Consider the following 23071-nt stretch of genomic DNA (forward strand, 5'->3'; position numbering starts at 1 on the left):
CATCTTCTACCTACTAAAACGTAAAGAGAAACACCTTCCTGTAATCCAGAAAAGCTTCCCTGCAGTACAGCACAAAGCCTCAGTTGCTTTGATTCAATTAAACTTTGCTTCTATTATTCTAACATTTTTTCTTGAAGTGACCTATTGTTTCCATTTAGTAAGTAACTTTCTTGATAATAGGGGCAGAATTTTACAGAATCTCTATATCTCCCCAGTATCTAGCATGGTGCTGAGTGCATCCTAGTTACTCAGTAAATATTAGAATAACTAATTTATTCTACTTAAGTTTTAAACTGCCATGATTATATGGCAACATAACATGATAAAAAATAAACTTTCTACTGCTTCTGGATTTACTACTATTCTTTTTTCTTAGACTTATTGTCTGCCCCCTCTTTCATTTGCCCAACTCCTTAGCCATACCCCAAGTTCATCTCAGTGTTACTTTCTCCACAGAAAAGTTTCCTTGATAACCAAAAGTCAAAGCTAGCATGCCAAACACTGTGCCTCTGTAACTCTCTAATCATCAGTCTTTTAGAATTTACCAACAAAATAAAAAGTATTTGTTAGGACTCTTCATTCTTCCAAGATTGTACATCTGCTGGGTTCAGAGTTGTACCATTTTTCATATGAGAATTGAATTTCAAATAATTTTTAATGTTCAAGGTAGATCTTTAATAAGAGTTGATAAATAAAGGCGGTGATAGGCATTAATTATAATTTATTAAATACATTATATTGTAAATATTCTTTACCTCTTCTTTTGTTTTCATTTTTAAGCTTCAAAAATTACACCTTTACTCTAAATATAAAATATACTTCTACAATTTCAATATTCATATAAGATTGGTTAATTAGCAAAAATATCTTTAAAGGCATTATCTTATTCAATATCAAAACTTAGTTAAAAATCAGAAGACTAAAACCTTGCACGTGTACCATGTCAATCAGTGACAAGCTTGTTAAAACAAATTTCTAGAGAGATCTTTAAGGAGAGAAGATTTTCCGATAGCCTTTTATTATAACTGTTGATTTAGTCATTTCAGGTTTAACATTCTTTAATACAAACCTCCTTGTAACCACATTTCTAATGCCATTCTCTCATAAACATGACAATTTTACGTTCTAACTGGCTTTTATTTTTCTACACTTTTTCAGAACATGATAATAAGAAGGGGTGTGTGTGTGTGTGTGTGTGTGTGTGTAAAATTTAATGATATATAGTTTCCCTTTTAGTGTTTTCCAAGACAAAATTTTGAATGGCTTATTACTTTATAAATAATTATCTTCATTTCAGTATTTCACTAAAAATCCTAAGGTTATATGTTTTTGATTTTTTTTTTCATATTGGGCTCTGAGGATGTCTTCTCAGGACTTTCAATGTCATGGTTATGAGCTTCACCCCCATGTTGAAGTTTACTCGAATCCTCTTTAATGCCTGGGGATTCCTGGCAGCTTGTATTTGTATGTATAAAAGATAGGCTAAATCTCCATGGGAAAACATTCAAATTAGGAACAAATGTACCGCTGCTTACTTTATACATTAAACATTTTTCTCCAAATATTTCAAGAATGAGAGTTTTAAAAAATTAATATCCTGAGTATTTAAAAATAATGATCTTTAGTTACTATTAATTTTTTCATTTTATGGCAATTAACATTCTTGGATATCTGGATCCTTTATAAATCCCCTTCTGTCCTTCTTCTATGAAACCCTTTCTCCTATGAAATCTTATGTAATGTTTTTCTCTGGGAATGTACATTAATTTACACATCATGATTTGAGCTTAAACTAAAAGCCTAATGTTTTAAGTTAATAAAAATCTCAACAAATCATATCTCCCTTTATAAAATTTAAATTAAGAGATAAAACGAATGTTTTTCAGTAAAAATGAGTAAACCTAAGTTGTTTTAAATAAGCCCATATGAGGATGGAGGCTATTAAGAACTGGAAAAGTTACATTAATTATAAGCGACTTTCAATACAAACATCTGGAGTTACTGGATAGATTTGTTAAGGAATGGTGATTTTGCACCTGGGAATGAGTGTTTTCACTTCTGTGAATCATTATGGTTCATGTTGGCTCTAGATCCTTTGCTCATAGATTATTGCACATTAATGACACCATTCAAATGCCATTCCTAGTTGGAATGGTGTACCACTCCGACCCATTGTTCATGGTTTTCTAGGCGCTTCTCCATCAATCTCTCAACCTGTTTGGATGCTATTGAATCCACTTTCCTTATGACAGATTTCTTACTTTAGGACTGAGGAATATAATGGCCCAGAATTTTTCCCTTGCCATCTTTAAAATCAATAACCTTAAAACAATCTTAGTGCTCCCTTCTGAACTTGGGGCCAAATCCACATTCTAACCATAGTCAAGCAGTCACATAATGCAGTCACACACACAGACACACACACGCGTGCACGTGCACATACACACACACGAGAATTTCTAGCCACAGATTGTCCTTATGTGGAACATGGGATATCAGTTAAGTAACTCATAGGTGGAAAAACCTGAAGTCCTGGTTGTTTATTTTTTATAAGCATTGAAATATCATTAAAAGTATGTTCCTTTGGACAGCAATAAGACATTGCAGTTTTTCTATTTCACTTCCCTATGTGCATTTTCGTTTCAAATTATATTACTCACAGCATTTCAAAATTAAGAGAACATGGAACTCTGAAGGCTACAAAAAAAGAAATACATGTTTAAGAAGACCCTGGAGACTCACAGATGACACGGTTCATACTTACTTAGACTCCATGCAAGCAACATTCCATATAAATAAATTAGAAGGTTGGAGAAAGAGAGCCAAAATATCACATCTCCACCTTGCTTCATAAATTTCTACTTCTTTTTCTTCCTTTTGTTTCTTCACGGTGCTTGTTACTACCTGAAATAGTGTTGATTTCTTGACTTATTCATTTGTTGTCTCTCTTTATGCACCGAAATGAAAACCTTGCAACTGTAGGAACTTTATCATGTTTGTTCACTGCCCAATTTGGTCCTAGAATCAGACATGGTACATTATATGTGCTCAGGAAATATTAGTGCAATGAATGAAGGAATGAACATAAAAGAGAAAAGAGTGATATTCAAAGGAATATGGCTGATTTCATTTTATAGGGATAGAAAAGTTGCATTGTGAAAGTAATCTTTCCTTATAAAATGTAATTGATAAATGAAGACTGAATCTCCAAAGAAACATGATTCTGTCTTCACTAAAAGCAAATTCATGTTTATTATCTAGGAAACAAAATAAAGTAGCACAAGAAGAACTTAGCTATTAAGCCAGAGGAAGTTGTACTGTGCTAAAGAATGGAATGGTGACTGATATTCTTGAAGGCACCTCTAAAAATCATGATCATAGAGCTCATTGGTAATATAGAGTACATTATTATAGAAAAAACATCAGACTCAGAGTCCTATCTCAATAAATAAGTGCTCAATAAATGTTGCCAATTAGTTTTAATAAATTATAATTGCATTATTAATTATACTATGTAGGCATATGTTTGTATGCATGTATTTATATATGTACTAGGAATAATGGTTAAGAGGATCAGCCAGATTTGGTTTCAAGTCCTAGCTCTGCCACATACCAACTAGTGACCACAAGAAGATTGTTAATGTATCTGGGCCTATTGTCCTCATCTATTTCCTTGGATTGTTGTTAGTACCAGAGACATAATGCATAAAGCTTGCACTGTCTGGTAAGATAAATAGTGATGATGATGATTATAATGGCAATATTGGTTTATTTAAATTCAAGTAATATAAATGGGACAAACTAGAGTTTTACCATACTAAACAAAATTATCTTTCAAGGTAGAAGTAGAATTTGTAAGGAAGATTTTCCTTTTCCCTTAATATTATATTATTTCTCCCTAATCCTTTGATATTATAATTCTACAAAGCAAATGATGTGACTCTAGATGTTGCTTAGAATTACTGCAGCTAAAACACAGAACAAAAAAATAAGAATATATATGCACTGTTTTATGAACAAAATATACAAATGTCTAAAAGATATTTAAAGATCAAAAATATTTTAACAGTAACTGAAAGATGGTATTTTCAAAAATATCTCAACATAAAAATGCTTTGCCTCCAGGTCTTAAAAATATATTTGGCTGTTCCTCCATTTGGAGTTTGTTTTAAAACTCAAGTACAGACTGATGAGTTTACTAATGGTCCTTGTTTTCTCCTTGTTCTCTGAGCACTGATTTTTTTTCTCTGACTAGTGAAGTTTTGTTGTGCAACTTTATACCTTATAAACACACATACACAGGCACATTGATTAAATTTGCATTCAGGCACTACATTATTTTAAATAGTGGCTGACATATATCACAATTTCATCAGATACCTTTTCTAGTAATAATAATGAAATACATCTAATAAGTCATATGTTAGTAGCCCTGTGTATGAAGTAGTCTAACTTAAAAGGAGATGCATGCAGCTGTCAGAACTTAAAATCTAAAGAACAAAACAGAAACTTAGCCTCCCAAAATGGCAAGACTTTTCTATGCCTGTCTGGATATATGATTATAAGGTGAAGAACAAAGTTTTTAAATAAGCAAATTTTCCCTTTGCCGTTCTTCACGTTTCTATATCCCTTTTTATTCCTTGTCTCCAGTGCCCAAAGACTGAACTAAGCCTCCTATTGACCAATGACCTCTCCCAATATAAATCTTCAGCAGCACTGCGTTCTCTGAATAGTCCTCAGACTCCAGAAGTCTCTGTATACCACATACATGCCCTGCATCCCATACTCTTACACAATTATTCCTGTCCAACTATCAATTACTTTAAGCATTATTGCTCATGTCAGAGGTTAGCAATTTATACTCTGATGGCCAAATCCAGATCATCATCTGTTTACACAAGAAAAAATGTCATCGGAACATAGCCACACCCATTCAGTTATTCTGCTGTGGCTTCTTTCATGTCATAATGGCCAAGTTGAGTGGATGCCCTGGAAACCATGTAGTCCACAGAGCATAAACCGTTTGCTATCTGGCCCTTTAAAGAAAAAAATTGCTGACCCCACATTATCAATGCACCTGAGCCACTCAGACAACATCCTGTAATTGTATTGTAGTTTCAGTTTCTGCCTTCCAGTCTGCCTCATGATCTGGTACTAATTATCGCAGCTTTGGAACTCTTACCCCATCTTCTCTGACTTCTTCTTTGTCCCTTGGACATATCCTCTGAGATAGCCCCTCTAAAAACCACATCGGTTCCTGTCTAACCCATTTTGGCTCCTTTCTTTGACTGCGATGTACACCCCTCAGACTACAAATACTTCCAACCACATGGATGTCAGCCAAGCCTTACCCAGTCTGGCTTTGGCTTCTCAGTATTAACCTATGTGGCTGGTAGTCCTTTTGGATTCACCTATTCAGATAAGGCCTCTGGCCAATATAATAGATGTTAATGAATTCACTTTTTAACTTAATATATAAATGTGTAGAGAAATATTCCCCTGACTAATCTTTCCCCTCTCTCCCTCCCCCCAACTCTTCTCTCTCTCTCTCTCTATATATATATATATATACACACATACATATTTTTTTCTTTGAAACAGAGGCTAGTCTTTAAGCAGTTGAGTTACTTTCCCAAAGCAGAAAAATGGCAAATTATTTCTTAATTATTTCTTTAGTATAATTCCTCCTGAAAGAGTTTATTTAAAGAGTTTCAGGGGGTTTGAGCTACAAAGGAGTTGTCTTCTTCTAAGTTTACCAGTGGCTCCCTCATTCATCATGGTGTTCAAGCTACTGCCATATTTCCACAAATCATTGTATACTTATATTACAGCTAAAGAGAAACAGACTAAGACTTGTATGTGGGAACCTGCTATTCATGGAGTCACTCATTTTGGTTAGGTTTAAGGTTTGTTTCCTGATTAAAAACATATTTTTTAGGGTAAACTCATCTTAGTTTACTATATGCATTACTGCCTGCAGTAAAAGACAATATGCTTGAATTTCACAAGTCTCTGTGAGCTATAATCTGTGTCTCCCATTCTTGCATTGCTTGGTAGGGGTTCTAAACTCAGCCCAAGTTTCTTATAGAAGGACAAATTTTAGAAGTGAAAAAGCCCAGGAGTTTTACTTAGGCTAATAAATGATTATCGTGCTCTACAAATACAACCCTGATTAATGAATTTTCTAATCGCCATTCCCTGATCCTTCTCTTTAGACATGACATTTACACCCAGATAACAACTTACTTAAAAGTTTTACCAAAACTTAGAGGAACAACAGATAGGGCAGGAAAGGACTGTCATTTTAGTATTTATCTTTTTTGAGTGTTATTGCCAGTTTGTACAATGGCTACTCTGTTTGCCTACAGAGTCTCTACTCTAACAGTATCTCATTCATTATTTATAACACACATTAGGATACTTTGAGTATGGAAGATGCTGCAGAAAACCAATTCTCCTCTCCTTATTTTGTTAATCCTGGATTAAAATTAATGAATTTTATAGCAGAAAGAAAATGAAATAATGCATAAATCTAATATGGCAAATACAATGGAATTCAGAAAATTAAATTTTAATACATTTCACTTTGTAGCTTCTTGGCTGGGAATGATGTGATGTCTGCCTTTATTGTTTTATTTCTATAAACCTTGTGATAAAAATCATTACAGTATATGGTCTATCTTCAACTAACCTAGCAATGGTAAAGCTACCCAGAAATGAAATATGAATTTAACCAATGAATCAAACTGCCTCAAATAATCATATATGACCTTTATTTCTGTAATATCTGTGTTCTGCACATTCCCACCTGACAACTTCATGTTCAAGTTATTAGAATTGGTGATTTTTTTACAGCATTAGACCAATATAATAAGAAGAAACATCTAAGCATATAAAGTCTTTCTTAAATCAATAGAGCAAATATTGTTAAATATAAATAGTAAACATATGCGGGCAAAAACCCAAATAGATATTTCACCTAGAATAATTATTTCCATAGTGCATTTTGGGAAACGTTTCTATTGCCTGTATGGTTTAAGGTAAAGTGGCTTCAGCACTTTAGCTGTGGTTTTTTTTTTTTTTTTGGTCATCTGTAGCATGAGGGATGAAGGAGAAGGGGGCTGCTATCAGAATATATAACATCACTGGTCACTTGTTTGGAATAATTGGACAAGGCATCTCTCTTTGGATAAATAAAATTGCTGAGAGCATAGCGTGATTAAAATTGAAAGAAGACATTTCTCATTTTGGAAAGACACAGCTCCACATCAGAAGAGAAGGCTTAGCCAACAGAGTGGAAATTTGACTTCATCCTCTTCTTTCCCCTTTAGCTAGACATTCTTGTGCGGTGAAAAATCTGCAGAAATGTGTATGGATGTTAGCTTGGAAGAGAGCTAGAGAGGTAGACAGCCTCTAATTTCTTCCATCTCACCCACCATTGTTTTTTTTCTATAACTATAATATGAAAATGTAATGTTCAGAACAAGAGCGGTTATGATAAGACCAGATGTGGAAACATGCTTACATTTTTGTGCACTGCATAACGTACATTCACCATGTGGAGTATGTGTGTGTACATGGTCTAAAAGACCAGACTGGAAGTTTCTAAAATTTTGAACAATAAGTTTCTAAAATTTTGAGCAATAAAAAATAAGAGATCAGCTGGAGAAAGCCAGACGGCTTCCCAGATAGGACCCTAGAATTCAACATTTGCCTTGATGAGTTCACTGTTGCCCAATAACCAGTGAACAAGAGTATCCACTCTCTTACCCAATTGACATTTATAGAACACCCCACTAAACAATAGAAGACTATACATTTTTTTCCCATACAAACAGAACATTTACCAAGATTGACAATAGCCTGGACCATAAAATAAGTCTTAATAAGTCTTAAAACTTTCAAGTCATTCAAATTATGTTCTGTGATACAATGGAATAACATTCAAATAAAAATAAAAATATTTCTGATAAATCCCCCAAATTGTGTAAATTCAGTAACTTCTAAATAACTGTGGGCCAAAAAAGTGAAAAGGAAATTAAATACTATTTTTGTCTGGATGAAAATGAAAAATCAACATAGCAGCATTTGTGGAATGCCACTAAAATAATGCTTAGGGAAATTTTATATTCCTAATTTTTTCTTTTTCTTTCTTTCTTTTTCTTTTCCTTTCTCCTCCTCCTCCTCCTCCTCCTCCTCCTCCTCCACCTTCTTCTTCTTTTTTTTTTGAAACAGGGTCTCTGGCTGACGCCTGTAATCTCAGCACTTTGGGAGGCTGAGGCAGGCGGATCATCTGAGGTCGGGAATTCGAGACCAGCCTGACCAACATGGAGAAACCCCGTCTCTACTAAAAACGCAAAATTACCCAGACATGGTGGCACATGCCTGTAATCCCAACTACTTGGGAGGCTGAGGCAGGAGAATCACTTGAACCCGGGAGGCAGAGAGGTTGCGGTGAGCCAAGATCATGCCATTGCACTCCAGCCTGGGCAACAAGAGTGAAACTCTGTCACAAACAAACAAACAAACAAACAAACAAACAAAAAACAGGGTCTCACTCTGTTGCCCAATCTGGAAGGCAGTGATCACAGCTCACTGCAGCCTCAAATTTCTGGATCCAAGACTCTTCCCAACTCAGCCTCTCAGGTAGCTGGAACTATAGGTGTGCCCCACCAAGAAAATAAAAACATTAATTTTAAATTTTTTATATAGAAAGAGTCTTGCTATGTTGCCATGGTTGGCCTCCAACTTCTGGCCTCAAGCTATCCTCCTACCTCGGCCTCTCAAAGTGCTAGTATTGCAGGAATGAGCCATCATGTCTGTTCTATACCCTAAATTCTGATAATAGAAAAGAGTGATATCAAATCAATGATTTTAGCTTTTACTTAAATAAAAAAACTAGAGGCAGAAGAGCAAATTAAATTCAAAGGGAGTAGAAAAAAGAAAATAAAGATTAGTCTATAAATCAATTAAATCAAAAAACAGTAAAAAAACAGAGAAAATTAATGAAACTAAAATCTGGCTCTTTGAAATCAATAAAATGGATAAACTCTAGCTGGAGTTATCAAGAAAAAAATACAAGAAGGGAAATATTAAAATAGGAATGTGAGAGGTGATATCATTACAAAATCTATAGATATTAGGATAATAAGAAATATTTTGAACAAGCTTATGCCAATAAATGTGACACCTTATATGAAATAATTTAATTCCTTGAAAGAAACAAACTACTTAAGCTCACTCAAGAAGAAAAAGAGAAACTGAAAAGCCCTATATCTCTTTAAAAAATGGAATTAGTGGTTCAACACCATCCCATGCTGACTACAACTAAGCATTTACTTTGGTAACTTGACTGTTGCCTAGGGGTGTAATCTTCACCTTTGCAAGTTAAGATAATTGATCCCACTATTGTCCAAATGTTGAGAATGTCAATCTACATTAAGCAATCTCAATTTCCAAGTGAAGGAAATCTCAAGTCACGTTTTTCAGCATAAGCTACAAACTAAGCCAAATGGATAGATTTCTTGATGAGTATGAAATCAGAAAAAGGGATTTTAGAGTCCAAATGATGTCTCCTTTTTCAGAAGAGTAGAATGGTTGCCAGCAAGGTGCAAAAGTCATGTTGGTCTGGTAGGCTAGCTTTTCCCAGGAAGATAATTGCCTGGACACTGAAAACATTGCCTTGTGTTTCTTTTTCTATGCTTCTAAGATTTATGAATATCTTTTCTGGTAATAATCTTTCTTTAGCTATATTTGTGTCTTTCTTCAGATATATTTGCATGATATCAGGTTAAGGTGAAGTTTCTCAGTCTGGGCACTATTGCCATCTTGGGCTGGATATTTATTTGCTATGGGGGGCTTCTTGTTCATTACAGAGTATTTACCAGCATCTCTGACCTCTAGTAGATGCCAGTAACTGCCATAGGTTGTGAGAACTGTAAATGTCTCCAGACATTGTGAAATGTTAGGTTAGCAGCAAAAATTGCTTTCTTTTAGTAACTACTGAGTTAGGCTCAAGTATTGTTGACCTACGCACCTTCGGGATAGCTTTCTCTATTATCATATATTACGTGTTGATTTCAGCATTCAAATCCCTGAGAATGTAATTTTCCTTATTATCTTATCCTTGTCTTCCATTTCTCAATGAGTAAGAATTTTTCTTCATGGAGAGTACTAGTAAACTGTATATAAAGGGGATTTTAATCAGAGAGATCAAGGTGAGTAAAGGAATATGGAAACAATATATTTGGAGAAAAACAAAGCCAAGACAGATTAGAGAGTGCATCTGACAGTCTTAAACTCACCTTAATTAAAATATTAACCTCATCTATATTCTATTGATAAATAATAATAATCAATGTTGAAAATTTAGAACATTTTAAGAAAAATGCTGTTACCTGTTTATTGTGTCTTGGGGCTTACCAAACCTCATGAGATAAGTACTATATTTACTCCCATTTCATACATGAGAAAACTGAAGCAACTTAGCCAAACACACAATAAATTGAACTAGTTAACAGACTCATTTTTTCTGCGTCTGTATTCTGAGATCTAGACATTGTGCTGTATTGCATGGGTAGACAAAGAGAAGCGAGAAAATCTTTCAAGAAGCTCCCAGTCTAGGAGATCCACAATAATACAGTTTAATCTTTACATATTGTTTTATCTTTCTAGAGTATCTATCCATTAAGTGTCAACTGATATAAACATTACAATATTACTCTGTAGTTTTAATTAAAACGACTGTAGTTTTAATTTTCTAAGCATTTACCAAAACATGTCCTCTGAATATTAACATGTCCTCTGAATATTGACATGTGGAAATTTTCATTTCAAAACTATGTTTCTGAATTTTGTTTCCATTATATCTGTGAAAATAAAAAGTAAACAATGAGGGGAACTGTAGTATCTCTACAGTTCAAGACTGGCTACAATCAGCTGCCTCTGAACTAGGCAAGATGACTTATAATATTATTTGAGAAAGCCTTAGGGGAATGTTCTAGTTAGACTGGCATGCAATAGCAGTAAAATAACAATGTGTGGGAAGCACTAGCAAAATGTTTATAAAGGGCATTTCAATCAGAGAGATCAATGTGAGCAAAACAATATGGTTTGCTATTTTTTTTATTATTGTTAAAGATGGTTTTCTATTATTTTGTTATTATTATTAAAGTTAGATGATTTTCCATCATTTTGTTATTGCTGTTAAAGGTAAAATATCTTTGTATATTCTTTTGCATTATTTCTTGAGACAGGTAGATGAGAATGGAAACTCCTCCCCACGTTTTAAAATTCACATTGATGTGAATGTGTTTTTATCACCTTAAGCAACTGCTGTTTATAATTTAACCATGTAAGAGAAACAGAATGACTTCCAGCTAAAACAAGTATAGCTCAGGTCCTCTGTCCAATAGGAGATAAGAAAAAGACTGTCTATATACTCAAAAGATTTTTTGATTGGCAGACCCCTTTCAAACATTTGGATTTACATTCTAATTTATGTGCAGGGTTCAACAATTTAGTGCCAGCTACTACAAAGTATAGTGCCAACTGGAAGTTCTGGTAAATAGGAAGTAATTTTTAAAAACAAATGTCACATCATTTGTTGAAAAACTACAGTATATTTTGAGAATAAAAGTCTATATTATACACACACGCACACATACATAGATACATATTATATACACACATATGTTTGTATATAGATAAATAATTATTTTATACTTTACCTCTAAAAGTGTTTGAAGATGTTATGGAAGGGATTGTTTCAGGCTAGGGAAACTGATGGCTGTGGGCAGGTACAGACAATGGTCTTGTCTGCAAGATCCTTTTGAGAAGATGGACCTCTTTAGTTGAATCGTACTTCTGTAATAATTTTCATTTATTTAGCATTTTAAAGTTCTCCCTTACCTGAGAATAATACTAGTAATATGGCTTTAAAAGAGCCTAAGTTAAGCCCCCTTTTCTCCAACCCCCCTAGTGTTTTGTGTATAAAAACTACCTGGGATATTCATTTCAAGCATTGGTCCTTGAGTCTCATTTCAGAGGATTCTAATTAGTAATAAACAGGTCTAGGATGAAGCTCAGGAATCTGCCTTTTATAAGCCATGCCAAAATTGATGAGTTGATCCCCCACCACAATTTAAGAAATATTTGCAAAGAAACACCAACAATATGGTATAAAATACATACAGTTTCAAATCCTTAGGAAATAGTTATTCCCTCAGCCATAATAAGAGAAAAATATTTAATATTTCTAAAGATGAATTTTAAATAAAAGAGAACTTATTCTGAAGGCATTAGGTTTAGGAAACACTACTTGTGGCTAATGTCGGATCTAGAGTCTTCCCCCGTAGTGGCATTCAAGACAAATTCTGCCACCAGATGGAAGACTCAACCAACGAATCAAAAGCAAGCATCCATCATGAAATCACAACACATTTGGTGGCAACTTATTATCTTTCTAAATAGCATAGTAAGAGCAGTCAAGTCCGTCAGAACTATAATTTTAACCACCCCATCTGAAATTCTTTCTTCCCCCTACTGCTTCAATAACAACAAATGTCTCAGAAATTATTTGAATGAAGGTTAGACAGTACACATTTACTTCCCCCTCTCTTCAAAACACACCACTTTTGAGTCAATCAACTTATCTATTGTCTTGCTGGTTTTGATGTTTGTCTAAAATAATCTGGAAAAAAGAAGTCACATTGCACTGTTTGTAAAAGTGGAGTCGGTACATGTATTTTTTAAATGGAATGTGTTTGTGACAAAAACTTTCCTTTAGCACTTGATCATTTTAAGACATTTTAACTGAGCAAGAAGTAGCTCCAGTGCAATCAGCCATTTAAAGGAACACAAGAGAATTATATACTTCCGTAACAGGTTTCTACACAATACAAAATCTCCCGGGACAATTTACAACAGCCTAAAATAAATTATCCCTGAAAGAAATTATGAGGCTGGAGAGTAAGCACAGCATAATGGTTAAGGGTGCAGATTCTGTAGCTGAGCTGCTTGGATGGAACTCTTGCCCTCACTAGACTGTGACCTTGGTCGAAGTATTTAACCTCCACGTGGTGGATAGAATTAATACCTATTTATTAGGTTGTTAGGAGGATTACATGATTAAATACATGTTAAAGGGCTTAAAACAATGGCTGGTACATAGCAAGCACAATTTTATTTCTTGGACTATACTTACATAGGGCTTCATGTTCAATGGATGAGAAAAAAAATGAGATGAAGGCTGAGGGAAAAATTATGACATGTTAAATATAACTAAATGTATTAAACATTTTGATCCATCAAACAATGATTATGTCACAGCAAATTCCAAATGGAAAAAGAGAAATGTTTCAGTATTTGAGTGTCTAACTCCAAAAAAAACTAGTATTTTGGCTAAGACAAAATGCATGAATAATTTCAGAATAAATACAAAATTTAAATATTTAATCAGACCTTTAAAAAGTTGAAGGAAATCAAATGGGGTTTAATTAAAGACAAATGGAGTAATTTTAAGTGCCCTGCTAACAGAGCAGAGCAACTGTCTCTATCACACATTTAATTCTATGCCTGCTGTTCTCTGGAAGACCTGCCAGTTGAAACTGAATAAAGCTCAGATCCCATCAAATAGCATATAACAGGTCCAATGTCAACGAGTACATGGCACCTTTTCCTGAGGCAACACACTGACAAGCTCCATGTCATTTAACACAGTTCATAGGAGTAGTGAAAAAACAGGATGCCTATCAAGGAGTCATCAGACTATGTGGTCAAGAAGCAAGCAAGAGTGAAGAGGGAAAGAGGTCAATGATGTTTCCCACCTTCAGCAGAATGTATTTAAAATAGGTTTGCCTATGGTTATTGCTAACGAGAGAGATCTGAGACAGGTTGAAAAAGACATGATTCTCTCCCTGTTCTTGAAATAATAGCACAGATGATTCATTTGAAGAGGTCGGGGGAAAAACCCAAAGCACACAGTTTTATCAAGTTCGATTGACTTCATTCCTGAATCTGCAAAATTTGGTTTAAAACCTTGTGAGACCCAAGTTTCTTGTGAGATTTCTAGGCTTTCAGATTTCATTCAAGTGGAAAATGAACAGGCTCTCTCTCAGCAGCATACTGCTTTGGCTCTAGGTAAATCAGGGCCATCTGGGGTTGAGGGTCCATGAACCGCCAATCCCAGCATCACATCTCTGCTCCAAACACCACCCTCCTACAGACAATCACTTTCTCCAGTTTTGTATGCTGTAAATTCCAAGGAAAATCTGCCTTTTCAATAATGAAGGTCTTGTTCCCTGTATTTTGCTAGAAATGCCTTTATATCTCTTGTTTTATGTTGACAATCATTGACCCCGTCCATTCTTTAAGAAGCACCTGTTGTGGAGGGATGGAGGAAGGAGAAGGGCAGTCCATCGAAAAGACATAAGAAGGCTATGATTGTCACAATGAGCAAGATTTCTCCATTAAAAGGTTTAGAATAAATGATATTCAATGTGACAAATAAAACACTATCCTGAATCAAAGTTCATTGTGAAGTACATAAAAGGAACACTTCTCTTTTAATAGTGATTGTAATATTCTTCTTCCTTCTTTTTTTTTTGTATTTTGTGATGCACATAAGAATCCCACCACTGTGAAATGATTCACCTGGATGCAGAGGAGTAGGTGGAGGCGAAAGGAAACAGGGATTTGAAGGAATGTGGGGCAATGGTGCTTTTGGGCAAATGAGCATTCCATGTCAAGTCCATGAATAATCATATTTCATGTCCAGTGATTTCTGTCTAACAGCCTACTTTTGGTTCCATTTCTAGTTAGGGCACACAGTAAAAAATAAGGCCTTGAATAAAATTCCATTTTCTTTTACTAAAAATCACTAATTCAGAGTCAAGGGCAGCATCTCATCATTAATGTTGTTTTTATAGAATTGTTCGTACTAGCTATCTTTTAGCAGTTTCATGAAGTAGGTTTAACTAGATTGGTGTTTCATCCTCCATGGCCAGAGCTTGAAAAATTAGGCTTTCTGAGATTTAGAGTTACATGTTATTATTACTTCAAAAGTGCTTTTTTAATAATATTAACTCTGGGTAGTGTTTATTCAGGGAGAACAAGTGGTGCATCATATTTCATTTTTCTTTTTTTTTTTTTGAGATGGAGTTTCTCGCTTATTTCCCTGGCTGGAGTGCAATGGCGCGATCTCTGCTCATTGCAACCGCTGCCTGCCAGGTTCAAGTGATTCTCCTGCCTCGGCCTCCTGAGTAGCTGGGATTACAGGCATGTGGAACCACGCCCGGCTAATTTTGTATTTTTAGTAGAGACGGGGTTTCTCCATGTTGGTCAGGCTGGTCTCGAACTCCTGACATCAGGTGATCTGCCTGCCTCAGCCTCCCAAAGTGCTAGAATTACAGGCATGAGCCACCGCGCCTGGCCCATATTTCATTTTTTCCAAGTCTTGAATTTATTTTTTGAAAAAAAATTATTGTTGTGAAAACCTATGCCCAGAAACTGAGGATTAGTTAGGAAAGGGTTCTGTTCACAATTTATTGAACATATAGAGTGGTACATCATTAAAAAATGGTTATCTACACATTTCAACCAATTCTAAGGATGCAAAAAATTATTTTTTAATGTGTGTTTTGACAAGACCGTATCTTCTAGTACGTTAATGTAAAACACTAAAATGTCACTTCTATTATTTATTAATGAGGTTATGGGAGGAGAACAGAGTATGAAGAAGGTCAGAGAAGTCATTAATTGTAGGTTTAAAGAATGGTGGATGGGTTAATTGAGAATCCGTGAAAGGTTTTATTTTGTTTATTTGACTTTAGAATATTAAAAAATATTTTAGCCATTTCATTAAAAAGCCTTGGCATGGTAAGCTATCTTAGAAGTCAAAATATATATTGAATCATTTAAATATTCTTCATTTTGGACAAATAATATGATAGATTTTCTGAAGAAAACCAAATATTTGATGAGGCTCTTAATGAACAATGTAAAACTGTTTAATTAGAGTTACTTGACACATTCTTGTATTTAAAATAGTTCATTATAAACATTTTACTCTTGTATTTTTATAAAGACTGGCTGGAAGGAAGTCATTTTGGACCAGAGCCAACCCACAACACAATGCAGAGGTATTGCTTTTTTTGATAAGTTAAGAATTGCCCATTACAAAGGTCAAAATCTTTTTTTTTCCTTTGCCAAAAGTCAAATGCCGTTATATTTATATTGTCCCTTTAAAACCATGATTAAACATTTTTATTTGTACTGTCTTTAGCTGTTACTCAACATCTGGGTAAAATGTCAGAGTCACTTTTTATCTTTCTTAAATGCTTTTGTTCCTACTCAGCAGCTGGGGTGAGAGTCACACTAAGGAAACAACGTAGACTCCTGCCTTACTCTGTGGGCTGCTACAAAGGAAGGGGAAGCCAGGTGTGCTAAAGGCAGAAAGTCTTTGTTCTGAAGCCCTCCTTGATGCAGTTTGACCTAAACAAGTTCAATCTCACAGCGTGTTCTGAAACCTGATTGAATAGTAGTTACTCTTACAAATTAAGGTAAAGCAAGAATACGTTTAAGACTTTAAAAAAGACTGGTGATTTTAATGGCTTAGGCTTTCATTATGACTCAGCAGCATGCTGGTAGAATTTTGTTTTCAATGTCAGGAAGCAAGACCAGGATACAAGCAGTTTAGGTAGAGCAATCAACAGAGACACAGAGCAAAACTGCAGTTGAGCACGGTGTTTATGCTCTTGTGTCTGGGACAACTTGGTTCTCTTTGTGTGGTGTTTCTTAAATGAAAACAATAGCCCTGGCATAAAAAAACGATGTCTCTCAAGTGAATCATGAGTGTTCTTTTGTTTGTTTGTTTTGAGATGGAGTTTCACTCTTATTGCCCAGGCTAGAGTGCAATGGCACCATCTCAGCTCACTGCAACCTCCGCCTCCCAGGTTCAAGCAATTCTCCTGCCTCAGCCTCCCGAGTAGCTGGGATTACAGGCGTGCACTACCACGCCCAGCTAATTTTTTTTTTTTTTTAATTTAGTAGAGATGGGGTTTCTCCATGTTGGTCAGGCTGGTCTCAAACTCCTGACCTCAGGTAATCCACTCTCCTCGGCCTCCTAAAGTGCTGGGATTACAGGCGTGAGCCACTGCCTCCAGCTGTGTCTTCTTTAATTAATACCCAAAGGGTAGTTTAATATATTTTGAAACAAGCTTTTGTAAAAGTGCAAGGTAATATAATAGTAGGTTTTAATTGGCCGGGCTGAATTACAAAATTCTACTTTTACTTTAGCAGTTTTCCTCAGTGCTGTATGCTAATGCTAATGGATAAATCTATGAGATATCCTCTTGTACTTAAGCTGATCCTGGAAGGGACTGAAATGAGCAAATTACTCCCTTCATGTACAATGTTCAACCATGTGAGGTAATTTTCTACTTCCAGTCCTCCTGAGTCCTTTTCACAGTACTGAAAGAAATAATTTCTCCAAATTGTTCCTCAGTGGCCCAGAACAGTGAAATCTTCATAAAGATAGAGCTTCTATAAACTTACAATCAGTTGTGGCAGATCTAAATGTTCGAAGTTAAAACTTGGTGTTGAAGGCATCAAATAAAAAGTCAGTGAAGAAACATTTACATTACTGAAAAGTCCTTAATGTTTCACTGCTCTTTTCCACATGGAACAAGACTTGGTAATAGTTAAAGTCTTTTGAACAAAAAGAGGATAACTACTATTTACCTTCTAAGTCTCAGAGGAAAGCCTGAGTAAAGTCACTTCTCAACTCTCCTTGAGAGGAACCAGACAATCATGGCAGGGACTGAAAGTTAAAGTGAGAAAGTGTCCCTTGAAAACACAACTAAACGATTTATCCTATGATGGTTCAATATGCACTTCTTAGAATCTAAGGAAATGCTTATTTTCCTTTAAGAAACTATGAAAATAACAAGTAAGAACCTTTTCTTGCCATTTTTCTTTTCTGCCTGAATCTTGGTATATTTTATCCTACAGAAGTTACATTTTAGCCAAAATAGGACAAATTATCTCTCTCAAGTTGGTCCTAAAACAGAATCCAGCATCCTAAAGTATTTATAAGTTCACAAACTGTTTCCCACATTTCTGCTATTACCAAAGGTAAGAGATATTTAAAATCTCAAAAATTTCATTATCTGCATAAACATAATAATAGTGGTTAGGTTTCAATGAATTCCTTTTGGTTGTGTTTGAAACCGTGCTGTATAAATAACTAGGGTAACTGAAATTTCATTTGTAGCAGTACTGTACTTAAAATCTACACATATCATAGGAGCTAAAGTTTTAACCAACTCTATTAGTTACTTATTACAAATAAAATCCTTCCAATTTCTTTACACAACAGTCTCTATTGAGTCAGGATACCCAGAATATCAGGCAATTAGAAACACGAAATTACTATATCTGTTCTGTCATAAACCGGGAGATTTAAAAATACTTTTTAATGAACACATATTGCTCTATACTACCTCCACATTATAGCAGGCTTTCCAGAAACTGACACTGGATCTTTGGGATAAAAATAGTTGAAGACATCGAGTTGGAGAAACCATGTCATTTTTTATGTGAGTGGCAAGTTACAACACTAAGTCGCAACATCTAGAGGTGTGTGTAATCCAAGCTGAACCGGAAAATGTTCTTGAAAGCTGCAACAAATTGATATATATAAGGCTAGGAAAAGGAGGTTAGTGAAGAATCAGCTTATCATGGCCGCCTTTTGTTAAATCAAATTTAGCTTAAAGCTGCCTCCTTATTAGTTTGGCCTGAAGATTTCTCTGAACATAGTGAGCAGTAACCTAACTCAATATGTAAGTGGCCTACTCTTGTAACAAGTAGCCCTGTCTCAGTCAATCACAGAAGCTACACTTCAACTACTCACAGGTGACTGAAGCAAGAAAGTTCCCTGACTCCCTTGTGGGACTTGCAACAGGGGTGTGGCTAGTTTGCTTGGCTGCTGTGCACTCAAATCCCTATGGGAGGGGGAGCATGCCAGGTGCACAAGTGCAGAAGCCGAAGTGAGCGTTTTGGGCTCCAACCCCATGGTAGCGTCTTGAGGTGTGTTACAATTAATGTTCTTTTAGCATTTGCTGTCCACTGATTAAGTGTTAAACCAGCTCAGTGGAAAGTCAGGGTGACAGTCTTTTACACCCTGACCTCTTGGTACCTAGGTCCTTGTCCAGCACCCAGGGAGAATCAGGTCACGTGGACTTGAAGGATGGTGAATGCAGAGAGGGACGGTGAGTGATGGAGGTGGCTCTCAGTGGGATGGATAGGGGGCTGGAAAGCGAATGAAGTGGGAAAATGATCTTTCCCTGGAGGTCCTCCATCCCGCAACTTATCTCCTCTCTGACTGTCCCCAGGCATGGTGGGCCAGAGTGGTCTTGGAAGAAATAACATTGGACATGAAAACAGGAATGCCTGTTCCCATTTAGGGCCGTGAGTTTCCATGCTTGAGGGTAGGGCCTTTGCCAGGGACCGCTCTCTTCTACCCAGTATTTCCCTGCCTTCTGTCCATATTATAACGAACTGTTCAAATAGCATTCAAATAAGGCAAACACTGGGCTGTAACCAAGCCAGTTGTTTCTGTGCCTCACTTCTCTTTTCTGTACATCACTTTTTTTTCTGTCTTTCTGAACCTATTCTGGTTCAGGGGCTGTCCGATTTGTGAATCATTCTTTGCTCAGTTAAACTCTGTTAAATTTAACTTGTCTAAAGTTTTCCTTTGAATACCTTTCACAGACAGATTTAGGGCAACTTGCCACCATCATTGTAAGACTGGTTTTACTTCCTCCCATTTAACTTGCCCTAGATGAGTGGAACCTATTGGACTCCCTTGTGCTTTCACTCAGTTGAACATTATTTATGAATGATCCTGTTATTGAACCCCAGCAATTATTTGATTTAATCTTCATTTATCCAATCCAATATAATTTAGAAGAATAACATATTATTTCCTATATATTAGAAATGGAGGCTTTTTATTTTTATTTATGTTTTTTATTTGATGATCTTCATTGTTTAAGGAAGAGAATCATAAATGCTACCCTACTAACCACAAGAAAAACCTCAATGAAAATCTGGTCAAAACTAAAGAAGTCTGCTGCTTATGATCATTATTCTTAAAACCAAAAATTTCAGGGAGGGTGAAGTGTTACAAATAAAGAGTAGTGTTTGATTTGCTTGTTTGTTTGATTGGTTGTTATTTGATAGTGCTGCATACTGAGACCTGTCAGATATGCAGTTACAAAGTTAACCTCTTTATAGAAAATAGGAAGTTTTTGTTTACTCACCAGCCCCTTCCTGGCATCTATTAACTCTTCTAGAATGGCTTTCTCTCCCCATGTAATTTCTATTCAGGGATTCATTTCACCCTCTCAGTTTACAATATCTAAGAAGGATAGTGGTCAACCACCCTCTCCAAGGATGGACAATGTGATTCAGGCCCAAGTCAATCTTATTGGTTGTGGTGAATGGTTGTGGTGAATGGTTCTAAGAGCAGCATATAATCTAAAACAGTTCAATCAATATGTATTTTATAACTTTTGCTACACATGCCTAAAACCAAGATCTATATTTTTACCAAACTTTCCACAGGATAAATAGGAAAGGATATGAAAACCTATGAGAGTATTTTTATATGATAAATGGAGGGAAAGCTGTGAATGCAACTGGCATAAGGGAAATGTGCTAGACTGTGTAGAGTATAATCGAGTCCTGGTAACATTGCTTGAAACCTGGGTCAGGCATCACCTGAAGTAAAGCTATTGCTATACCTAAGAGTTATGAGAACCAGTAAATACATTTCCTTTTCTATAAGCTAGTTTTAATTTCTTTTTTACTTTTTTATCACTTTTTAATTGATATCCAATTTTAGTCATCCTTATGCCATATCCTTATTGCAATCATATAGCATAGATATAATTATTTGCATGTACAGAAGCAGGGAAATAATCTTAGTTAAGCAAGTTGCCCAAGGTCAACATTTGGCAAATGTCACAGTTGAGGTTTAAAGCTATGTGTAACTAATAGAGCTTAACCTCTTAAACATTACAAAATGAAATTTCCCCACTACAAAGAGGGGAAAATAATCTGGTTTCAAAATCAGATTATACAGCTAAATGATCACCTGTTTTTACTGGCTTTGCATGGGCAAATAATCCTGCAAGGATGTGATAAATATGATGAAATGATAAAGTCATGAAATTTTGGAATAGTTAGGTCTTTTATAAGGATATATCATATGATTCTGTTATGCTTTATATAATTCATTTTTGTCATAATTACAGAACCTTCCTCCCTGTAGTAAAATGAGTCCTAAATTGACACTTTCTTCTCCTGTATGCCTGGCTCGTTCTGGACCGGATATGACTCATTTTGTTGATCTTAGCTTCACCATAAGTCTTCCTACAGAAAAATTGTTTTGATTAGTATTTAAAGTATGATGAGGATTGTTTCCTGTTTTTCTTAAGCTGTCCACCCTGTTGCCATTATCCCACAAATGATTTGTTAGGCTTGCAGGTTTGCATTGTTTCTGATACTATAAGGACAACAAATACAGCTCTTTTTTTTCAAACTGCTACACCCAGGAAGCTTGAAGAAGAGTAGATATTACATATTGAGTTTCTGAGTGAGTACAATTTTATTTTTTTAAGAAGCTGTGCTTTTTTTTTAAAACACGTGAAATTCTTAACAGTGTCCTTTAGAATTACTTCTCCATTATGCATGCTATGATGTGGAGTCTCTCTGTCCTTCAGATAATAGCATAGTTAAAAGACCAGAAAACTAAGCAGTACAATTGAATCTATAACTTTCTGTATATAACCTTGAGCAAACAGCTTAACTTAAATTGAAGATAGTAACAGAACAAGCCAAGTATAAATTTATCAGAAAAGAGACTTGGGGAAAAGAGTGAAACTTCTCCATGTTGAGTATACAAAGAACCAATACATGTAAAAATTTTGTGAAAGATAGATTGTAGGACATATACATACCTAAGCCCTTTGTGCATTAGTACATGGCAAGTAATTCAGTGCAGAAAAGGCAGAAAGTGGGTAATAAACCAGGTTCAGCCAGACGTTGGAGATTCTTTTATGGCAGATTAAAGATCTCTGTCTTCAAGGGAAGAAGGAGCCATTGAACTATTGTAAACAATAGAGAGAAATGATCAAACTTGCATTTCTAAAATATTACTTAGGTGGCAATGTGAAAACTTGATTGGATGGGCCTAGAATCTTCACTATTTGATGACTTGATAAGACGAGAATAAATGGTTTATAAAAATAATAGAGGTTTCTAAATTGGTCCTCAGGATAAATGATGCTTCCGTTTATTGAGAAAGTAGCATTCAGGAGACGCACCATTATTTGGTTAGTAAAGGGGCCCCTTAAAGCTTTGTTTCAATTCTTTGCTAGTTAATCATTTTGTGTTGTACTAAGTAATTATTTTGAAGTTTCCCTGTCAAATAACAGGTGGTTACAGCCTCGTGATTGTACCTTTACTGATATTATATTTTTAAATACATAATTCTTGAAAATATTAATAAAGAAACGATATAAAATTAGGAATAAGGTGCAAAAATAACAATGGCTGTTTTTAAAAGTTCAAAATAAGTTACTTGTCTGAGAAGAAATCAAAATGGAAGTTTTAAAAATAGAACTAAATGACATTATAATTATTCATATGAAAACGGCCAGAATGCTAGAAAACATATGCTTTATTTGTGATGGTATTATTATCTACATAGAAAAATATACAAATAGATTTCATAGAAAACATAAGAAAAGCTGCAAATGAATTATTATATTTAATGAGAAGATTTAGCAACTGGATTCAAATTAATACCCAAGTGTATTAATAGAGTATATAATTTTTCTAAACCTACAGATTGCAGTAGCAAAACAAAATGAGATACCTAGATGTGTAAATATTTGTAAGACTCAGAAAATTATGAGACATTATTTAAAGCCAGCAAAGAACATTTACATAAATAGGAGATATTAAAACTTTCAGTATCACAATGATGTCAATCATCCCAAAATAA

Source organism: Pan paniscus, chromosome 1 (assembly GCF_029289425.2).
Source record: "Pan paniscus chromosome 1, NHGRI_mPanPan1-v2.0_pri, whole genome shotgun sequence".
Lineage (NCBI taxonomy): Eukaryota > Metazoa > Chordata > Mammalia > Primates > Hominidae > Pan > Pan paniscus.